Consider the following 22797-nt stretch of genomic DNA (forward strand, 5'->3'; position numbering starts at 1 on the left):
TTCTGTCTGCCACCTACAGTCTATTCTCATGCACCAATAATTAAACTCAAATCATTAACTTTTAATGTAAAACGTGAGTGGAGAGAGATACTCATCTGGTTGCTGAATTGCAAAATGAGAAACCAAAAAACCTGGCATCAGTCCTGGCTTCCCCACTTGACGAACTTGTGTGATCCTAGGTAATTAGTTAATGTCACTTTGCCTCTTATTTCTTCATTTCCATAAATGAGAGCGCCTTAAAATGGATGTATGACATTACAACGCATGCTTTTACCACACATGCCTTTACAACGTGGTATTTACAACGCATGCCTTTACAACGCATAGCGCTTTGGGGTGCTGGATAGTGAATAGTTTAATTTACTATTCCAACTCCAGTCCCCGTGGATAGTAGAGAAGGTGTTGGATAGTAAATTAAATCTATTCCCTATCCTAGAGCGCCCCCCAGCGCAATGCGTTGTAATGGTTTGCGTTGTAAAAGTTGCGTCGTAAAGGCACTGCGTGGTAAAAGTTGCGTTGTAAAGGATGTTTCCCCCTTAAAATATATGAGTTCAGGATGTGTGCTGTACAAAACATTCTCTTGTGTTTTATTTAATAAACTATAATGTTTTACCAATTATATAACAACCAAGGCTACACACAAGGTGCACCTGACAAATGATTTCCCTCTTGCTTCACTAATGGCATTGTTTTTGGAATGATGGCAGCATGGATGTTTCCAAGATTATGTTTGAAAACGATCACTGCTAATAAATGCCTCTCAGTGCAGTGATATAATCTGATCTACTAAGGTAAAGCACATACACTTTTTTTGAAGTCTGCAGAGCATTCATCACGTTTTTACATGTTTAGTGCAAGATGTCTTTATAGCTAAAGGAATTCCTAAAGATAGGTTGTCTAGGACACTTTCTTTTCTTCTTTATGGTTACTTTAGTTAACGTGCAAATACAATATGCTTGTTTGTTTCACAGCTTTCTGAATGTTCCTGCTCTGTCAAGTGAACAGCAGCCCAGTGTAACTGTTCAACGGGGGATCGCAATTAAAGGTCAGGAGGGCCGTATGCAGCCCTCAGGCTGTACTTGGAGTATCCCTGTCACAGAGGGATACCAAATACTATAGACATAGATGGATATACACAGGCAAATTAGAGGGTAGAACATAAAGGGAGACATAAGGAAAAAGAATATTAATATAACACTTTAGTAAGATGACTGCCCATAAGAGTCCATTTGTCATCCAAGTTTTAGAGTTGTTCATTTGCTTCCTCCATATAGGGTTGAAGAGCCCTAACTTCTTCCGGAATTAATTACATTGAGATTAGGGAAGGATATTTAAGGTAAAGGTGGATCTTGTTTTACTCTTTCATTTGTTGCGATACTTGGTGTAGTGATATTCTTAGGAACAAGATTAACTCATGGAATAGGAAGTTAAGCATAGCTTTAATAATTCTAGTAATGCTCAAAAAATAAAATTGAGAAAACCTGTATTATAAAGAGAATGTAACCAAAGATATGAATATAGATCCCAGAGTCATGATGTCATAGTAAAGAGGCTTGAATTAAAGGCCAACAGTGTAAGAGAGTGTCCATTCAAGAAAACAATGTTCAGACAGTTGCATAAAGGGGCGTGGCTTGGACGCTGAGGATGGCGGCCGCGTGAGCTTGCTGCTCCGCACCGGCCCACAATTATTCTGCTTTCCCGGCGGCACACGGGGCCCGAGCACTCAGCTTGGGATAGCCCTGGAAGACGAGGGAACCCCGGAGACAGTCGCTGGGTCTCCCACTGCTTGGAAGCATGGATGGCTGGCTGATTGCGGTGTGGGGTGCTCACTCCCAAGATGGCGGCATAGCCCTGCAGCTGTATGAAGAATGAAGGACCTGGGCTGCCTGCATGGGCCACTGAGACGGAGCGGTGCAGAGGATGCTCCAGCATAGACCAGCTACTGACGCGGATGACGACGCTGATGCTTTGCCGAAGTACCCGGTGAAGCGGCGTTGACCAGTACAGGTGACAGTGGGCCAAAGAGAGGAGTAGGTGTCGCACCCCGGGTCATAGCAGGTGGCCCTGGAGATCGGGAGACTTTGGTGTGAGGCGTGAGGTCCCTCGCTGCCTGGGAGCCAGGGGATTTGACGGCTTGTCTGGCAGCTCCTCGCCTGGAGGGCGCACAGGGTGTGGGTCATCCTGACGACACCAAAGACCTGTGTCTGCTCCCACCTGCATAATACACCTCTGAGAAGACTGGGCGGAGGTGTGGAAGCTCGGCCAGGAGGCCCGATATCCCAGCACAAGCGCTTCGCATGTGCGAGCCATCAGGTGGACAGCGAAATCCCACAACCCAGGCAGCGGTGAGGAGGCGAGGTGAAGTTGGACACCAGGGGCTGACCCAGGGACCGGAGTGAGCTCTGCACGGGGGTCAGGCGGCAGGCCCTTGGAGACTGTAACTAAGGTGCCCCTCTAACACTTGTCTCACTGCCTGAGTGTGGAACAGACTGCGCACTGAGGTGAGATCAGCTGGCTGTGCCTGAACGGTGGAGAACCTGTGAAGGGCGGTCTGGCACTGGGGCAGCTCTATAGGGCTGTGGGCTTCACCGAAGGACTGTACCTGGGCTGCGACCTTCGGATAGGGTCCCAAGGAAGGCGTGGACAGTGGGGACGAGAAGCAGGACCCTCAAACGTTGCCTGCGTCAACATCTCGGCCATTGGGACTCAAGTGTGAACATTGGAACCAGACTCCTCTTGAGGAGGGGCTGCTAACGGTCTCAGCTAGCAAATGAACCTTCCTGTTATTGAACACACAGCTGGTAGTTGGAACTTGGGCCGAAACACTACAGGAGTTGTGAAACTGGGCAATGACATAGGTGACTTTGACATAGCAAGGAGCTGGAAGGTGGCCCTAGACAAAACTTTTCAAGACTTTTTTTGCATAATAAGGTTGTGCTGAAAACGTTTGACTGAAATGGGCAAGCCGAGAGCAAAGCAAGTAGGTGCTACCCAGGATCTGGAAGAAACCCCACAAGGCCACAGAGAGATGTGGTTGACCCAGTGCTAACAAAAATACTGAAAGCCATTGCCGATACCAAGTCCACCCTACATCAGGATATCTGCACGGTGTTGGTGGGGTTGAGCCTGCTCAGAGAAGAGCACAGGAAATTGGCCAAGAGGGCAAAAACCATGGAGTCCAGAATAACAGATTTTGAACCGGCACAACAGTCCTTGGCGTTACAAGTGGGGGGCCTCACAGACAGAATCTGTGTCCTAGAGAGGAGAGCAGAAGATGCCGAAGGTCGAAACAGGAGGAACAATATTCAGGTTCTTGGCCTGCCTGAAGGAGCAGAGGGTAATGACATGGTGTCCTTTCTGGAGCAATGGGTACAAACTGTGGTGGCCCTTGAGGGTTTGTTGACATTCTATACCCTTGAAAGCACACACCGGGTTCCAACTAGACAACCAGCCCCTTTTGGACCACCACGTCTGGTGGTGGCCAGACTCCTCCACTTTAGAGACAGGGACCTCCTTTTACAAAAAGCTCAAACTGATGGACCATACACTGTGGATAACAGTGGAGTTTCCATCTTCCTGATTACACACTGGACGTCCAGAGAAAACAAACTTCCTTTCTGGAGGTGAAGAAAGTATTGAGAGGAGAAGGCCTCCAGTACTCCTTGATCTTCCGGGCACACCTACGTATCCTACTTGACAGAAAGACACATTTTTGTGAGGATCCTAAATCTGCATGGGAGTGGATAGAAATGTACAGAACTGGACCCCACCAACATGTGCATACAAATACGGCAGCACCTGGGAGCTGAGAGCCCAGAAAGAGAACCAGGAGACGATCAAGACGAGGGGCCTCGAAGTGAACAACATCCTCTCAAAAGGAGAAGGAGAGAGCGGAGGCACTGCAGGCAGTAGCGGCAATTGTGCAGGGCAGGAAGTCTCCTTCAGAGGCAGAGTCTTGCACGTCAAGTGAAACGGAGGGGTTGTCAGACTTTTCTCAGAATAGTAAATAGTAAAGTAAATTGATACTTGTATAGCGCACTACTCACCCGCAAGGGTCTCAAGGCGCTTGTACGAATACCGCTGTGGAACCCATCCTGGCTTTCCCTGTGAGGTGTCCACTCCTGGGCACCCCCAAGGTGGAGGCCAGGCATCCTTAGCGTTGTGGGGGCCGTTGTGGAGATTAAGCAAGCTATTGCCCAGAGTTTCAGAGTGGGACTCCATGATTGGAATAGGCACCGAGGCGAGAATTATCAGGTCCGTGGAATTTTGAGCCCAAGACCCGCCGAGGCGGGGAATTGAACCCTGGTCCCGGGCTAGACCTCTGCATCAGGGTCTGCCGCTCTAACCATTGAACCACACTTCTCCATCATTGAGCCACACATGGTAGTGTGACCTTACCGGTGGTGACTCCTAACACGTCAGAGGAGATTATCTGACTCTGAGATGAGACAGTGATTCTGGTGGATTTTTGTGGGGCGGGAGGGCCCTGGGTGCCTGCTGGGAGACTTGCAGTGGTTTACCCTTGCTTGGGCCGGTGCAATATGGGTAACTACACATTTTAGATTACACTCTTGTCTCTGCTGCCCCCCCATTGAGACCCTTGCCTGACTACGGTTGGGCCTCAATTAGTGCTCGATGTTCTACATGCAGTTTGGGTGGCTGACCATTGTCGGGCTGCCCTGGGATGGGGGAGTTGTTCAATTGAGGGGTTGTTCTGTTTGTTTATGTTCAGATGTTTGCAGAATAGAGTGCCCAAACATGACTGGGGGAGTGGACGCAGAGGGGAGCGGGGTGTCCGCAGAGGGATGCATCGTAAATATGACACACACATAATGTAATAAGGTTTTTAACCTGGAATATACGAGGGATGAGATCTATGGCCAAGCATCACAATATTTATTTGTATTTACAACATAGAGATATACATATAGCCCTGCTTCAGGAGACACATCTAGCCAAGGGGGAAGCGGGAAAACTTTGTAAAAGGTGGCGGGGTCAGGTCTACGCAACAACCTTTTCGAGGGGAGTATTAATTTGGATTAGGCCTGTAGTCCCCTTCGACCTCACACATGCACTGGTAGATGCTGAGGGTAGGTATGTATTCCTGATGGGCAGACTGGCGGGCAAGCTATAACATTAGGTAACATACATGCTCCCAATTAGGATCAGGTCACTTACTTATCCTCTCTTTCTGCTCAGATGGCGGCATGTGTGGGCGGGCAAGTACTGCTGTGCGGAGATTTTAATTGTGTCGCGAATGTTATGACCGACCGCTCCCATCCTCCACTCCTGGAGGCGCAGTCACATCGCACAGCAGCGGGGTTCCGGGACTAGATTCATCATTGGGGCCTAGAAGATATATGGAGAAGGCGACACGACAGAGATAGGGAATATTCTTTTTCCTCCCTGATCCACCAAGTGCACACCAGACTTGACATCTTTCTCAGTATGCCGGCGCTCAGTGGCTCCATAACGCACACTGAATATTTGGGGCGCACCCTATCTGACCACAGCCCTCTACTGCTGGTTTACCTACCTATAGGGAGACGCCCACCGATCCCTTCTTGGAGGCTCAACCCAGTGGCACTGGAAGATGGCCCCTATCAGTCATCCTTAACTACTCTCATAAACTCCTCTTCCACACAAATGCGCAAACTGTGTCCTCAACCCTATTGGAATGGGAAGCCTTTAAGCTAGTGGTACGGGGCTACTGCATGGGGCAATCAATTGGGGCACAACAGGAAATTTGAAAAGAAATTCTAAAATTGGAGGGAAAGTTGCACCAGCTCGATAATGGTCAGGGGCCTGACCCAGCATTATTGCTTAGGCTACTGGAAACGCGAGCAAGTTACCATGAAGTGTTGGGCTGCCTTAGATGCCACAGTTATAAGGAGTTCCTGGATAGGGTGCAGAAGGAGGAGGGAAAAGCCGGTCGGCTTTTGGCGTGGTTAATTCAGCCATAAGCACGTGGTTCATCCATCAATCAGTTAAGGCAGGAAACAGGTGACAAGCTTTACACCCCTATAACATTAATGCCTCCTTCCAGAGTTACTATGAGAGGTTGTATGTTGCCCCGACTGCTACCAGTTAATCACTTATTAAGGACTTCTTAGATCTTTTTCCACTCCGGACTGTGGAAAATCAAGTGCAAGAGGAGCTGTGGTGCTCGGTGATGCAACAGAAGATTCTTGTGGTCATTAGAGCCGTGGCTCCGGGCAAGACACCGGGCCCAGACTGCCTCCCAGCAGAATTTTATAAGTGGTTCGCCCATGGCCTGGTGCCACGGTTAGAGATCCTATACGCTGACTCACTTGAACGGGGCGAACTCCCTGACACTACACGGGACGCGTTGGTAGTTCCACTCCCCAAGACAAAGGAGATAGGTGCTAGAGTGGGAGATTTTAGACCCCTCTCTATGCTCAACATGGACTTTTAAATCCTCAGCAACGTGCTGGCATGTAGATTGCTTCGTCATATGAGAAATCTCATTCACTCTGATCAAAACGGATTCATCCCTTCCCAAAGTACCTCTTACAACCTCCGTAAACTTTACTCTGTACATTATCACGAGGTAGTGCTGCTTCATCAGCAAATGTCATTTTATCAATCGACTTGGAAAAGGCGTTTGATACGGTTAGTTGGGAGTACCTATTTGAAGTCATGCTACGGATGGGCCTTGGAAGCAACTGGGTGAAGTGGGTGCGACTCCTTTATGCAGCACCCACTGCAAGGGTCAAAACCGGTAAAACAATTTCTAATAACTATAAAATATTCCGGGGCACGCAGCAGGGGTGTCCTCTTTCTTCTCTTTTGTTTACCCAGGCAATAAAACCACTTGCACAGAGGGTCCGTTTGAGAGGGGTAGGGCTGGGCCTTGAATTATGCACGTTGGTGCACACTATCTCACTTTATGCTGATGACCTGCTGATCTACCTAGGAGAGGCGGTGGAGGGCACCGTCTCAATGCAGATTTTGGAGTGCTTCGAGCAAATATCTGCCTTCAGTGTTAATAAAACCAAGACGTATTGATTCCTGGTAGCGGGTCCGCTTTCCAGACCTGAGGCCCTGCAACCTGATATACTTTGGGCTGCCCACACTTTTAAATACCCGGGCATTCATATCTTTCATTCCCTAGAAGATCTGAGGGAGGGGAATTTAGGCAGAGCCCTAAGGTCTCTCCAATCCTGTGTCCAGTTCTGGTGTACCTTGCAACTCCCTATCATGGCTAGGATCTCCCTTTCCAAAATGGTTATGCTGCCCCAGCTCTTGTATTATTTTCTCACCCTCCAAGGTTTGATGACTCCAGGTTGGTTTCGTCCTCGGAATTCCTTACTACGAGATCTGGTGTGGGGAGATGGACGTCCAAGAGTCTCCTTAAAGACATTACAGCGTCCCATGGCTGAGGGGGGGCTAGGAGTGCCGAATTGTGAGTTCTACATACTGACGACTCAACAGCAGTGGTTGGCACAGTGGTTGGAGGTGCTGAATGAAGAGGGCACATGCCTATTGGAGCCCGAAGGCTGCCATAGCCTATTGCTGGCCAAATGATTAGTACCGGCTACCCCTGCACCGTACCATTCGGTCCTGCAGACCACTGCATTATTGGCCTGGAAGAGATCTCTCACTAAAGCGAAGAGACTACCAAGATATACCCCCATACTACCTCTTGTGGGTTTACCACATGGAAACCCGATGTCCCTATTTACTGTAGAGCAATTGGCGCCCTGTTATTTGGAGAAAACGTTACTCTCCTTTGAAGAACTGATGGACAGTTGTGGGCTCCCTGTGGGACAGGTTTTACATTATGAGGCACTGTAGTGTAGTTCCTATATTCCCAATAGGCTATGCGCATTGGAATAATATATCATGTAGTTTAGACGTAGGACTGATGTTGACTAGGTCTCTACTGAATATATTAAACTTAATTTTGAGAGCCAGCTAGCTCAGAGGTCACTAGAAACTTTCTCGAATTCACAAGAAAGGATTAGTTTCTGACAACCGCATACACATGACAACTTTGTTTCCCAAGAATAAGAAATCAATCTCTAGAGTCGCGGAAACAATAGATAGCTATTTTACTCAGTCAATCATGCATGCTTCGTTTCACCAGAGGTGCTGAAAAATAGAGAGACAGGCGTTTTCAATAAAAAGTATTTATTGCACAGTCTTCTTTCTCAAGCATAAGAAATGTACTGCTACAATCGTAATACTGGTTATAAAGTACAATGCGTACAGCACGAAGAGTATTATAAAATAATACTGTAAAAGCATGATATGGTTTCTAAGCCATAAAATACATACAGTGATAAAATAATGACTAAAAGTACTCAACTGGTGCTTCTAAAATACGCCTACCCCGGTGTACCTAACCTAAGTCTAGTACAAGGGAAGAAGTAAGTGAGGTGTAGTTTAAGTTTAGTAGTCTTCGCCAAGAATCTATTCCAAGAATTCTCTAAGGGTCTAATCAGCTCCGAACCTTGGTTTTAGAATGAAGGAGGTCTTGTATCTCTCTCTCAGGACTCGATTTCACAGCAACCCGCAAGGCTAGCCTGGAAACACTGGAGCTGGATTTCTGGGCAAGAGAAAAGACAGCGTCTCTCAGTGCGTCAGCTGGAGGGTCGACTTCCTTCGGTACTTGCTGCTGCAGGGAGCGTCGGGCAAGTAGATAGTTGAACTGCTCCAAACCACCGTGTACTTGTCTGGGCAAATGTAGGCATATTTATACCTTGAGGTGCCGAGTTTGACGTATGATTGGACATAATAACGTCATCAAAGACTCAGTTCTTTGAAAACTCCATGATTTCCTAGATAAATTAGTTTTCAGGCAAGGGGAAGTCCCTAGCTGCTGAAGGCGGGTTTTTCTAAGAAATCGTTGTTGATTCTCGGAACTTAGTGGAAGTAGCCATGCCGTATTTGGGCTGCATAGGCTCAGTCTAAATATGGTAATGATTTCTATGCCTATATAAGGATCTGGTAATTTATACCTATATATGGGCATGAAACGGAAAAATTACACTAGGGTCCTAGATTCCTACACAACAGCACTTGCCCGTACTTTCAGACATCTATGGAGCAAGGGGAGGGAGAAACCTGAGACACATCCAATCTTGCACACACTGATAACCTTAGGTGCGGCTGGGTACCAGATGAAGTGGTTTTATGCCACTCTACATGCGGCATCACTGGACCCCCCCCACGTGCTCTGCGAGGGAAATGGGAAAGGATAGTGGGAGGGGAGCTTACAGACGCTGAATGGGGTAAGGTCCTGCAGTCCCCCAAGAAGATTTCTCGTAACACATGCCTAAAATACATACAATTTACTAACATACATATCACATGCACGACGCTTCACCGTCTTAACATCACATATGGGGGGGATAAACGGAAATGTCCGAGATGCGCCCAGCTGGACGCAGATTTTATACACATGACATGGGACTGCCAAATATTCCGTCCTTTTTGGAAAGCCATCCTTTCTAAACTCAGGGAGGTGCTGGGTAGAGAGCTGGCCCCCACGGCACAGGTGTGTCTACTGGGACTCTTCCCCCGTCCACGTAAACGGAAAGTTGGGAATAGGCTGATTTATTTATTTTATTTATTTAAATTTGTAATGCGCATTATCACCCAGTGGTCTCTAAGCGCTTGTCAGAGGGTGCACACAAACTAAATGGAGGAGTGGCGGGGGGGCTGCTAGGACGTACCCCATGCTTCCAGGAAGAGCACAGTATTAAGCTTCTTCCTGAAGGGTAGGAGGTTTGTTTCCTCACGGAGGCTCACCGGCAGGTTGTTCCAGGCCATGGCGATTGCATTAGAGAATGCTCGGCCCCCCATAGAGGACAGCTTAAAACGGGGGCAGACCAGAAAGGTAGCCTCAGCTGATCAGAGTGTCCTACTGGGGACATAGGGGACTATGCGGTCCTTGATGTATCTAGGATCTTGTCCGTACAGAGCTTTGTGTGTAGTGCAGAGCCCTTTGAACTTGATTCTCTGCCTAATTGGGAGCCAGTGAAGATCCCGTAGCAGTGGTGTGGCGTGTGTCCATCTTGGTTTTTTGAAGATTAGTCTTGCTGCGTCATTCATGACAGTTTGTAGTCTGGCCAACAGTTGTTGAGGAAGGCCTGCGTACAAAGAATTGCCATAGTCCAGACGTGACAGGATCATTGCCGAGACCGCCCCTCTGAGTGTGGCCGAGGTAAGGAGTGGAGACAGTTTTCTCAGTTGTCTTAAGAGGCCCACACAAGTACCAACGGCTGGTTAGACTTGTTGTGCCATAGAGAGTTTGGAATCGATTTTAATGCCCAGGCTTTTCACTGCCGCCGCCAGTTCAGGGAATGGCCCCAGTTCTTTTGGCCAAAAGAGATCGTTCCAAGTGCTGGAAGCTGTGGTGATCGCCAGCACCTCTGTTTTATTAGGGTTTATCTTTAGTGAGTTGGCTGACATCCAATTAACCGTAAATTTTAATATGTCTTGCATTCTTACATATGCCATGGGGGAGTTATCGATTTGAAAAATGATTTGAGTGTCATTGGCATAATTATAAAGCCGGCACTCCATCTGGTTTAGTGCAGAGATCAAGGGCTGCAAGTAAGCGTTGAAAAGGAGGGGTGAGAGTGCTGAGCCTTGGGGAACTCCGCATGAGAGAGCTTTTGGGTTAGAAACCAAGTTTGCCAGTTGAACTCCCTGGGAACGGTTTTTAAGAAATGAGGTTAGCCAGGCTTGAGAAGTGCCCTGAATGCCGAGATCCCCAACCGCGACAGTAATTGGTCATAGTTGACCGTATCAAAAGCCGCGGAGAGGTCTAACAGTACCAGGGCACACAGTGCTTTTTTGTCTGCCCTGAGTCTCAGATCATCCAGCGTGAAGAGCATGACCAATTCTGTGCTGTGATGGGCCCTGAAACCGGCCTGATTCGGTTCTAAGAGATGATTATCTTCAAGATGACGAGAGAGATGGGGGAGGACGTGCTGTTCAATTACCTTAGCTAGGAAAGGCAGCTGCGAGATAGGTCTAAAGTTTTTCAAGATCTTAGTGTCAGCACCAGGCTTCTTTAGGAGCGGGATAAGGCGAGCCTCCTTGAAATTAGTGGGGAACCGTCCTGTTTCCAGGGAACGATTGAGAAGGGAGAGCACGTCGTCCTCTATTCCTGACCCAGATTTCACTCACCCCATCAGGGCTGCCAGGGACTCTTTAGTGAGTGGTGGCAGGGTGGTTAGAGGATGGACGATCAGAGGGGATGTAGGGATGGGACTTTTGGGACAGCTGAAGCTCGGGTGCGATGAATTTCCATCAGGAGATCCGAGATTTTATTAGTGAAGAAGGATTGGAATTTGTGGCAGTCTTCTTGGGTAAAGGAGAGTTTTTGCTCCTTGTTTTTCTTTATCTCGTTTAGGACCTTAAAGGTTTCTTTCTGGGGGTTGCTGGCAGCAGCAATTCTGTCCTCATAGAATTCGGCTTTCCGGGAAATAATTGCCTGTTTGTAGGTGGCAAATGCCAAACTTGTAATTAGACCATTAGTCCTTGCCTGAAAGAAAGATGGCAAGGATGAGCCAGCAAGAAGGTATTGCTACCTCGAAGTCCTTCTCAGCTACTGGTGTGTACAGATCATTCCCAAGGTGATGGGACATAGTGGTCCTAAAACTGGTCAAGAGACCTGGTACGTCTGGGTAGTCCTGACTAATCAAATCATCTGCACCTTTTGAAACAGGGGCATGGGGTCTCCTACAAATCCTGGAAGGGTATGGGCATTAAGTGATTAACGCATACAGAGGACATGGCACTCTGTCCTCTCTCTTGGGCTGGCTTGGGCTTGTCCCGGAAGAATGGGTATTGGGCCAGACAGAAGGCCAAATGTTTAAGCAGTGCAGAAGACAGGCTGGGGGTTGGAGGGGGTTCTTAACACTCCAGTAGAGAGACAACTGCTATTTCCAAAGCAAAAGGGATGGTCTCCACACGTACACAGGAGCAAGTATCTTCGGGCAAGGTGAAAATGCATGCAAGCTCTCAGGTCTGGCCACCATTTAGATTAGCAAACACATATTCAAAGGCTCCACATTTCCCCTACAGGACCACAGGTTAAAAGGCCTCATGTTTTTCAGAAAACAATTTATGGAAAAATCCTCTAAACTCCACCGCTTGGGGTCCAATATGATCACTTCACTGTGGGCAGTTTGAACAAGGAAGTTATGCCTTGCCACTTTCAAAGATTACCACTAGTCGCCTTTTCATATCAAACGCTATAGAACAGTAGTTCTGAAAGGCCAGTCAGTTACGCACAAGCCTATACTGCTGAAGGTGGCCACCTCCTCCAGGCCATTATGGACACTTACATTCTTTCATTCCTTCCGTCCTGTTTTTCTTCCATTGAACTAAATATACTAACCACCGGAAATTAATTCTCTGTGAAAAGTTCAAGACTGGACACAGTGTCTGCCATTTCTTGGATTGTATCACCAACAGGGAAGTTCAGCCGACCCTAGAGAGAGGGCAGCTAACCCCTTTGTGGGTGGCAGACAAAAGGCACGGCAGCAGCAGGGCACGAGAGCGTGCCAGGGAAAAAGCAAGTGAGTGACCAAGAGAGTTTGGGTTCAAAGGACCCAATCAGAAAGAAGGGTGTGGTCACAAGCACAGCAAAAAGGAGTACACAGCTTTGTTGCTGGAGGAAATTGAGCCCATCCACCCACACCAGAGAATGCGGGCGTCATATCCGCACTGTGTCAAAGGGGCGAGGAGTTACTAGGTTTGACAAGAAATATCTTGACATAAGGACGTGGGAGGGCAATCGCCCAGACAAGGAGCTTGGGATGCCCCACGGCAGGGATACTTGAAGGCAGACAAAAGGGTACAAAATGGTCAGCGCGGGGTGAACACGGCACTTGTAGCCCAGGCATGGCCATGGGGCCAGAACGCCAGTCATTCGGTAGCAGTTTCACGCCTCGTAGCTGCGATCTGCTGTACCAAGTAAGTGACAGAAGTAGAGCTGTCATTGCAGTTGGAAAGAGCTTTATGACACACTTGAAAAGATATCATGACTGGAAGGAGCCAAGTTACGGCTATCAATATGCAATAAAGTACAGGATGTACCCTGTATAACCTGTTATGACTATGCCTTATATTGTAGTCCAAGATAAGCCAGAAATGAGCATGTTTATGACCAATGCCATCATGGCAAATGTGTACCGACTTATGATGTGAATAAACAGCGGCCGTTCTAACACCACAAAAGATCTTGGTGTGCATAATTGATGTTATGTTATGTTATGTTATTTATACTTTTATATAGCGCAACGGATACTCAAAAAGAGTGTCCCGGCGCTTTGGGTAAGGGGAGCGATTCGAAATAACACAACACAGTTAAAAGAAAGCACAGCACACACAGAAACAAAGAGGGACTGCTAGGGAGGCCTACTGGGTAAACAACCAAGTTTTAAGACCTCTCCTAAAATCCAGAAGAGTAGTAGCTCCCCGAAGTAGAAGTGGGAGCGAATTCCACATCTGTGGGGCCAGCAGACTGAAAGAGCGGCCGCCCAAGCGAGCTCGCTTGACACGAGGGACAGCCGCCAGAAGCAAAGACTCAGACCGCAGAGAGCGGCCCGGCTGGTAAAAGACCAATCTCTTTTGGAGGTGCTTTGCTCCCACTGCGTGGAGTGCCTTATAAGCCAATATCATGGCTTTAAAAGCGATCCGTTTACGGATCGGTAACCAGTGCAGAGTCCGCATTAGCCCGGAGGCGCTGGTGCGTCTGTTCAGACCAAAAATAGCCCTGGCCGCCGCGTTCTGCGCAACTTGAAGCCGCTGCAGCAGGTACTCTGGTAGGCCCAGGTAAAGAATGTTGGCATAATCCAACCTGGAGCCTATCAGGGCCTGCACTGTCAACCTCCTATGCTCCGCCGACAAAAGCGGCAGGAACCTCCGCAGCATTTTTAGAAGACCGAAGCAGGTGCCGGTCACCCCAAAGACCTGGGCTTTCATCGACAGTCCCCTGTCCATCTTAACCCCCAAGTTCTTAGCCACAGGGGAAGAACCGGACGGAGGGAACATATCGATGGGCCACCAGGCCTGCCAGCTAGGCTCCGTATCGCACCCGAAGAAGAGTACCTCGGACTTATCGGAATTGCACTTGAGGCTGTTCAGTTGGAACCATGAGAACCCCGCCCCAAGGCAATTCCGGATACTCTCCCCGTCAAAGTCAGCCCCTCTCTCGCAAGAGAAGAGGAGCTGGGTGTCGTCGGCATACGACACGATCCGGACACCAAAAGACTCCGCGACCGCCGCCAAGGGGGTCATAAAGATGTTAAAGAGGGACGGGCTCAAAATAGAGCCCTGAGGGACCCCGACTCCCAATGGCGGCATCACCGCGGTGTCAGGCGGAGTCCAGATCGTTTGCCGGCGGCTGGCAAGAAAAGATGAAAACCATTTGAGCACCGTCCCCCGCAGGCCAATCTCATAGAGTCTTGCAAGGAGGCCATCATGGGGGACGGTGTCAAAAGCCGCCGACAAGTCCAACAACACCAGCATGACTTTACCCCCGGTGTCCAACACTCCTTTGATGGTTTCAGAAACCTCAAGGAGCGCGGTTTCGGTGCTACGATTTGTACGGAAGCCAGACTGGGAGTCGTGTAAGATCTCATGAGACTCCAAGAAATTGGAGAGCACCGACTGAACGTGCTTCTCCAAGATTTTAACGAGGGCCGGCAGCAGCGAAATCGGTCTATGATTGGCTGGGACCTTCGGGTCAAGCCCCGGTTTTTTAAGCAACGGAATAACCATTGCCTGCTTCCACACTGGCGGAACCACTCCCTGACTCAACGAAAGATTGAGAAGAGGGTTCGCCAGTGGGTTGACCACCTCCGCCAACTTGCCCAAAAGCTTAGCTGGGCAGGGGTCAAGTGGAGACCCAGATTTTAAATTGCCCATAAGCGCTAGGGAGGCAGAGGCAGGCAAAGATGGAAACTCGGCCAAGATGGCGCCCTGCCGGACGGGAGGGGACAGGCCAGCCTCGGACGTAAGCGATGTTACCTCAGGTGCACCCGATGGAAAAGAGTCCTGTATAAGTTTTATCTTGCCCGTGAAAAAACAGGCAAGATCCGCCGCCCAGGACTCTAAGGGCACCTCATCCGACGTGAAGGTCCGAGGAGCAATGAATTCTCTAACAATAGTAAAGATCTCCTTACTAGAGTTAGAGGCTGCTTCAATTCTACCCGCAAGATAGGTTTTCTTTGTGAGGCGGATATCCCGATGGTAGGCATTCACCACCGCCTTATAGGCGGACCTATCCACGCTGTCATAGTGTGCCCGCCAGGCCCTTTCGGCTACCTTGCACTGCTGCCGCGTAGCCCACAGTGCAGCCGTAAACCAAGGGGCCGAAGCCCGCTTTGATGTTAAGCGGGGGGGGCAGCACCGGGGCCAGGTCATTAAGCCTATCCACAAGCCATTCCTGCAGGGACTCCAAGTCTCTCTCCAGCTCACCGGCAAGAGGACAGGGGTGATCCAAAGCGGCCTGAGCCAACATCTCAGGAGTCACTCTATTAAAAGCTCTAGCAGCGCGTACCCGTTGCTGAGGGACAGGGATGGACGGCCTGACCGTGCCACTGATAACAAATTTGGCGAGGCAGTGATCCGACCACAAGACCGGAAGGATCTCTTTCACCACCAGCGGTGAAGTGGAAAAGACCTGGTCCAACGTATGCCCCTTAGCATGAGTCGGCCCCTTCAAATAGGGGGTAAGACCCAGCGGGGTCATGGTCTCAGAAAGCTTTATAGCAGCAGGGTCAGACGGATCATCCATCCGGATGTTAAAATCCCCCGCTACTATGCAGTGTTCTGCTCTCAGGACCAGTCCCAACAACGCCGAGTCGAGATCGGCAAAGAACGTTCCGGGCGGACCTGGTGGTCGATAGACCAGGAGTCCCTTCACTGATTGGTGCGGCGCTAGCATGATTGAAAAGGCAAGCGATTCCGAGCCACGGATATCCTCCGTCTGCAAGACGGTGCAAACCGTACCCTTCTTCACCACCAGTGCGACACCTCCGCCCCTACCCTTGACCCTGTCCTTCCTGAGGATGTTATACTCCGGCGGAATTGCCATCGCCACATCGGGGTTCGAGGATTCTCCCCACCATGTCTCGGTCAGCAATAAACAGAGAGGCTTCTCTGTCTCGAGGAGCTCAAAGATGTCTTGCGCATGACAGCACGCTGATCTGGTATTTAACAGCATACAGGCATACTCTGCGCCCGCTTTGTTAGTAATAGGGACAGATGACAATGCCCGATTAGGGCGCCAGCCACAGCCCGGGCAGCGAGACTTACCCCTATGGCGTGCCGGAAAGACAGAGCAACAGCGGCTCTCCCGATAATTCAGAGAGCACAACTCCTCAGATGTATACCGCACAAAAAGTGCGCCGGATTCACACATGCTAAGAGAGCAGAGACCCGCCCGCCGCCCGAACCGCCTCCGGGACGCTGACGGGCGCAGACGGGCAGGACTCTGGCTTGGCTCAGGCGCGAGTCAGGCGCCTCCGCTGCGCGTCACCGCTGCGCGGAGGAAGCGAGCTTTAAATACAGCCTCCTTGTTCTCCCCGCGGAGAACTAGAGCGCTGAGTGAGGTGGCACGCTGCAGGCAGCAGCCCCAAGATGGCGGCCCTACTTCCTGCCCAGAAAAATAATGCCAGATGACAGCGCTCCGCTTCTGCAAGCGGTGGGGGGCACAATTATGGTGGAAGGATGTGGGCGCTACCGCGCTGGTGAAACACAGGTAAAAACCAGGTGCACAGTCTAATTTTTAACAAACACACAAAAACGAATAAAATTGCAAGTTTTAAAAGCGCTGCGCGCCTACTACAGCTGAAAAGGAAGGCGCCAAGGCGGTATAGGTGTCCCCTTACCGTAAAGGTCGAGCAGCTCCCACCAGCTCGCCTTAAATACAGCCTCCTCGTTCTCCCCGCGGAGAACTAGAGCGCTGAGTGAGGTGGCACGCTGCAGGCAGCAGCCCCCTGATGGGAAGGAAGGAACGGCGGGTGGGCCTGTGAGTGCTTCTACAGCTGGGGCGAGGGGAAGGGGTTGTTAAGGTGGTCACCCAAGTCATGCTCTAGATGTTGGTGGCTTGGGTAAACTGAGCTACATACGGTATGCATTTTTAAAACTCAACACAGTATATATTTTAGTAGAGACACACCAAAGAAGACACCCACATACTCAGAGTTTTCAAGTTTCCCAGGTCCATGCACGAGTAGCCCATCAGTCTAGAGTTTTTCTTTTTGAACTTTGGGCTTTTGGTTCTGTGCATATCACTAAAAAATCATGACTACAAGTCCCAGAATGCGAAGCTTAAACCTGGACTGGAGTATATACTCATGCGTGGACCTAGATGTTTGAGAGGCTTGCAAACCCCTTCATAGAGTGTTCATTACAAAGTGCTGAAAACACACCGCTGTATTATGTGGGTTTGGGGGGGGGTGCGGGGGGGGGGGAAGAGAGCAGCAAACCTTTTCTAAATGTTGTGGCTTTTCTTGTTCGCTCTATAGCTTGTGCCTTAAGCGAAACTTTACCTGTAACTCCCAGCAGTTTTACCACACGCACAGGTCTACCTAACCACCTCAAAGGCTCCATCTGTGACGCACGCACATCAGGCCCTCACGCTCACCACAGGCACGTCAACGGCCAACCCAGTGGCTGCTCGTCATTGACGGACAAGACCTCTCTCTGACGCACTCCCTAGATCGAGGATGCAAAGCCGCTGCCAGTCGAAAGCTGCACTTAGATTACATTAGGGGGGATGGATGGGCACACCTGCAAAACTGACTTTTTGCAGCAGAAAGAATAATATTTCTAATTGAGGCACACGCTTTTGTTTTAATACAGATCTGTTTAGACAGAAACAGTCCTTTTGCCTCTATCATTTATATAAAAATTGAAAATAGCAGAATGTTAGTTGTAGCAAAGTTTCAAGTAAGGCCACACTGACACGACCCACATTTCAAAGTATGAGGAAAAGGCCGGTTAATGAGACACGTGTTGATCACATAAACACCCTGACTAAATGCAGACTAAATATCACTGCACGTGAACATTCCTAGCTCACTATGTATGAACATTCCTAACCAATCCCCTCACACCCTAATACGTCGCTCAAAGTTTTCCCTTTAAAAGCAACAGCCCAACATCCTATCCCGTTAACTTCTCAAATGCCACCTACCAGACCCAAGGTCATTACCCCCATAACCCTCAACATCGATAATCACTACAGAGAGTGATGAGAGGCAGAGAGAAGTAAGGAATAAAGTAGAATACCGCCTGATGTTAACCCCAGGGTCAGGCAATCAGGCAGTGCCTGACGAGTTGGTCGGACAAATTAGTCTATGGGTAGATTTTAGGTCGAGTCTGGGCAGCGCATGCGCTGGTCTGCGAGGCATGCTGTATAGGTATGGACTTGCAGCTCTGCCAATTTTCCGGCCATCTTTTCAATTCACTCCTGTCACTGTACTTTGTAAACTGTTGCTTTTCATTGGTCAATAGGCTTAGTACTCCCACCGTAGTACCACCTTGTCTCATCTTGTAACCTCTCATAAGGACTGGCCCTCTTATGCGCGTTGTTACTAGATAGGCTTTAATTACAGCCTCCGAGCACTATTTTCTTTAATAACTTTCGCCTGCCATTGCAGGCCGGACATGCTCTCAAGTGCTTTTATTGTTTTTTTAACCAGCGCACGCCTTTCTTTAAGCAGCGCGTCCCTTTCTTTATGTGTTCCTCACCATATTAATGTTATTTTTTTACAGTGCAGCGACATCGCACGTTAACTTTAAATATTATTAATGAAAGCGTGGCATGAGGTGCTTTTACAAAGAAAAATATGTAAACAAATACTTTTTTTTTGTAAAAGTGCCCCATACCGCGCTTTTACTTTAATGGCGGCCGCTTACCTTTCGTTAAACGCGGGTCATCTAAAGAAAGTGGTGTGCCGCCATTAAAGTGAAGGCGCGGCATGGTGCACTTTTACAAACAATCATTTACAATGCAATAGGTCTTGCATCTGCGAGAGTTTAAGCTATTGGCATTGTAAATGACAATGCCTTTTATTTAGGTTTTAAAAACCAACACATAAATAAAAGGCTTTCTCATTTACAATGCCAATAACTCAAACTCTCGCAAATCCGAGACCTATTGCATTGCAAATGCTTGTTTTTGACTGGATGCGAGTCTGTTTTATGGTCTGGTGGGTCTGTATTCACTGTTGATTTCTCTGATAATACAATGCATTTCCTGCAGCAAGCTCAAATCCATTCAGTCTTACATACCTTGCAAAACACTTATACTGTGTGTCTTTACAAGTTCAACACTGCCCCAATTTTCAAACATCGGCCACTTTTTTTAGCTTTCTAATTCACTAATGGGACCCACTTTTATTTTGCTGTCTAGGCCTACTTTGTGTTCCAGTCCAACCCTGATTGACTCTAAGGACAGTTTAGGAAGCGAAGAGGCTCAGCTGCCTACTTTTATTCCTCTGCTCAGTAACAAGTCCCTGCCCTAACTCTGGGCTCATCACTCCCCAGTGAAGCAATAAGATGCAGATTTACAGAGTTGACTTTGTGGTAGGCACTTTCTTACTGAGGGAACAGGCACTGTTTGCTGTAGGTGTGTCGGGGCAGCTTAGTGTAGGTTATGCACTAGGCCTTCGGGGGCTCTATTCTTGACCATGCTAGATCGGGGGTCCTAACCAGTTCCATGGCTCAGTAGATGGCAGTCAAAGACATGAAAGAGGGAGGGCAGCCCTAAAGATGCCCTTAATTTATTACATTTATTTAGTTTAGATTTTTTATTTAGTGTTCCTCACGGTGTCAATGCATTTTTCAGTTGACAAAGAATGAGAGACTGAAGTCTCAGAACTATAGTTATGAAGACAGTGCAGGGAAGTAGGGGAATCCCACTATATCTGGGTTCCAGCAGCTATTTTTCATCAAGATCTAGGATCCTGCTGACCCAGGAAACATAGTGAATTTGTCCTGGTGTCAGAATTCTCATAGAACTGGGTTAACCACTATACTTATCTTACCGCTATTATAAAAACTGATGGTCACACAAAGATCTCTGCAGCTGGTGTCTTAAAATGCAGCCTAATTTTGGCAAATTAAGTAAGTTAGAACATATTTGCTGTCACACTTGTCCTTGTTGCCAATTTCTTTGCAGCAGATTTTTTAAAAAGTATATAAATGTATACGTTCATTGGCAGACTTTGATTTTCAAGTTCTATCCATGTGACTGCACCCCCTTTCTCGTCCACACCTTGACCTCCAATTTGTGGGTTTCTGTAGTAAATCTTTCCAATTCCAGCACAGTATGAAGATGTTAAACAGGTAATATGGAAAGTGTGAGACATAGGGTGAGAATAAAGCAAAAAATCAAATATCTGTATTTAAAAAGGACATTTTGTCCATCATTTTCCATGAGTAATAGTGTGCGGGGGAAATAAATGTTTACTTGAAAACTGAATAATAGAATTTTCAGATTTATTTTGGAATAGGTGCAGTGTTTTCTGGGCAACGTAAACCCACAGGGAGAGAGTTCTATTGTCCTGAAGCAGCCTCAGAAGAAGATTTTGACCCACCTTTGTTGAGATTTGAAGCTCCTTGAGTCTTTATTGCTTCTGAGGTTTTGCATCGGTAGTAGAGTGGAGATATGCAGATCACAGACATTATTTGGAGGTTGCCCATGGTAGTACCTGCTACCCCTGGCTTGCCCCTTGCTACCCATAGCTCAGCCTTAGTGGACCCTGGATTCAGTGGCGGCAAAGTTGGACCAAAATCAGTGGGTAAACACATCTCCTTGAGAGCTGTATTCACTTTCTACAGTTCCATCCATTTGTCCATCCCTTACCCACTTGGCCCTTCGTCTTGTCTCTCAAGTATAATTTCTTTTGGTTTCATGTTGCAGCATTTCATATGGTGTTGTCTCCCATCCTTTCTAGGTGCTACTGTTGCTTCAGGACTTCATAAATACTGATGCCTGCAGTACATGCCTATTAATTGGCCCCTGTTTGTACTTACTTACCATGTATATTAGACTAAAGTGTCATATGAAGTATATTTGTGAGGTGCAGGGAGGGGGGCAGGGTGTAATCCTGCTGCGATGTCTTTCACTACTTGAGAATTGTGTATGTTTATACAAGTAGAAAATTAAGCAGGAGGGACCTGGTATATTGGCAGGTTGGCATGCAGAAAGTATACAAACACAATCTTTTGTTTTTGTGCATCATAAGGTCTTTATTAGACCTGTCAGCCTTAGGGTGGGTTTCCCCCAATTTTTGAACTTTTTGCCCCCACATTTTGCTGAATCTTCCCTCACATTTTGCTTCTTCCCTGCACATATGTAATTGGTGTATGCCTGATTGACATTTTTAATTTACATGTACATCCCTTGTAAGGTGGTATACCATATACACAGGGCCTGTAAGTTAAATGCTACTAGTGAGCTGCATCATTGATTGTGCCACCCACAGACATAGCCTTGCCTTTCAAACCTGCCTCAGGCCTGCCACTGCAGTGCCTGTGTGTGCAGTTTACTTCCACTTCGACTTGGCATTTAAAACTACCTGACAAGTCTTCAACTCCCCATTTATTACATAAAAGTCCTCCTTAGGGTAGGCCCTAGGTAGCCCTGAGGGCAGAGTGCTATGTGAGTAAAAGGTAGGACATACACATTTATTTTGTTGTATGTCCTGGTAGTGACATACAGCCTATTTCATTTTTCACCTCTGTGAGGCCTACTCCTCTCATAGGTTAGCATTAGGAATTCCTTAATATACTTTCAAGCTGTAATTCCCGATGATAGAGGAGTAGTTTTTTCATGCTTCATGTGTTTGGAATGGTCTTGATAAGTCCTACTTACTGGTGAAGTTGGATTTAACATTACCATTTTTGAAATGACACTTTTAGAAAGCGGGCATTTTCCTGAACTTTCTGCTTTGTGTTCCTGACAGTCTGTCTCCAGTACACATCTGGGGTGGGTGACAGCTGCACTTAGTGCATTCCCTCTAGACAGCCACAACACCGGAAGTATAGGTGTTTTTGAGTACCCATCTACATACATCTACATTCTGATACCCTTGCCTGAGCAGGATGGAAGGTAGGGGCTAAGACATCACTTGAACGGGTAGTGTCCTGTCTCCACAGAAAGGGCTGATTTACCCCCAGTAGATAGCCTGGCAAACAGGACTGGGCTGAAAGGAGAACCTGTGCTCCTCAGAGAGCTGTTCTGAAGTGGCCCCCACATCAAAGGCACTTTTGGGTATAAGTGCTGGGTCTCTGACACCCTAAAAGAGACATTTTTGGACCCTGAACTGAACCTCTGTCAGAAGGACTTCTGTGCTGCTTAAAGGACTCATCTTTGTACTGCAGACCTGGAAGGTCTGCTTTTCTGTTGTGTTACCCTGCTGCCTGCTGCTTTCTGACTCTGCTAAAGGAAAGCTGAACTCTGCCTTCCCACTAAGTGATTTCCCAGGGCTTGTTGGCTTGCCTCCTGTTTCTTGAGACTTAGAGAAACCAAATCCTCTACACCTGCTTCTGTGCCTGGCTCACTGGAAGTGGCCCAGATACTTACAACATGGATTTTGATGCATTTCCTGTCTGTGTGTAACAGAACAGGAACATCGACCCAGTTTCTGGAGTAAAATCGGCATATCGCATAGGAATCAATGTTTTGCCTCCAGAGACCGACACATCGGACCACCTTTTACTGTCACTTCAGCTTGGTCAGATCAAAGCATCCCTTCGACTGTGTGGCAGAATCAAGAGCATCACTCAATGCTC

The sequence above is a fragment of the Lissotriton helveticus genome, chromosome 5_1 (assembly GCF_964261635.1).
Source record: "Lissotriton helveticus chromosome 5_1, aLisHel1.1, whole genome shotgun sequence".
Lineage (NCBI taxonomy): Eukaryota > Metazoa > Chordata > Amphibia > Caudata > Salamandridae > Lissotriton > Lissotriton helveticus.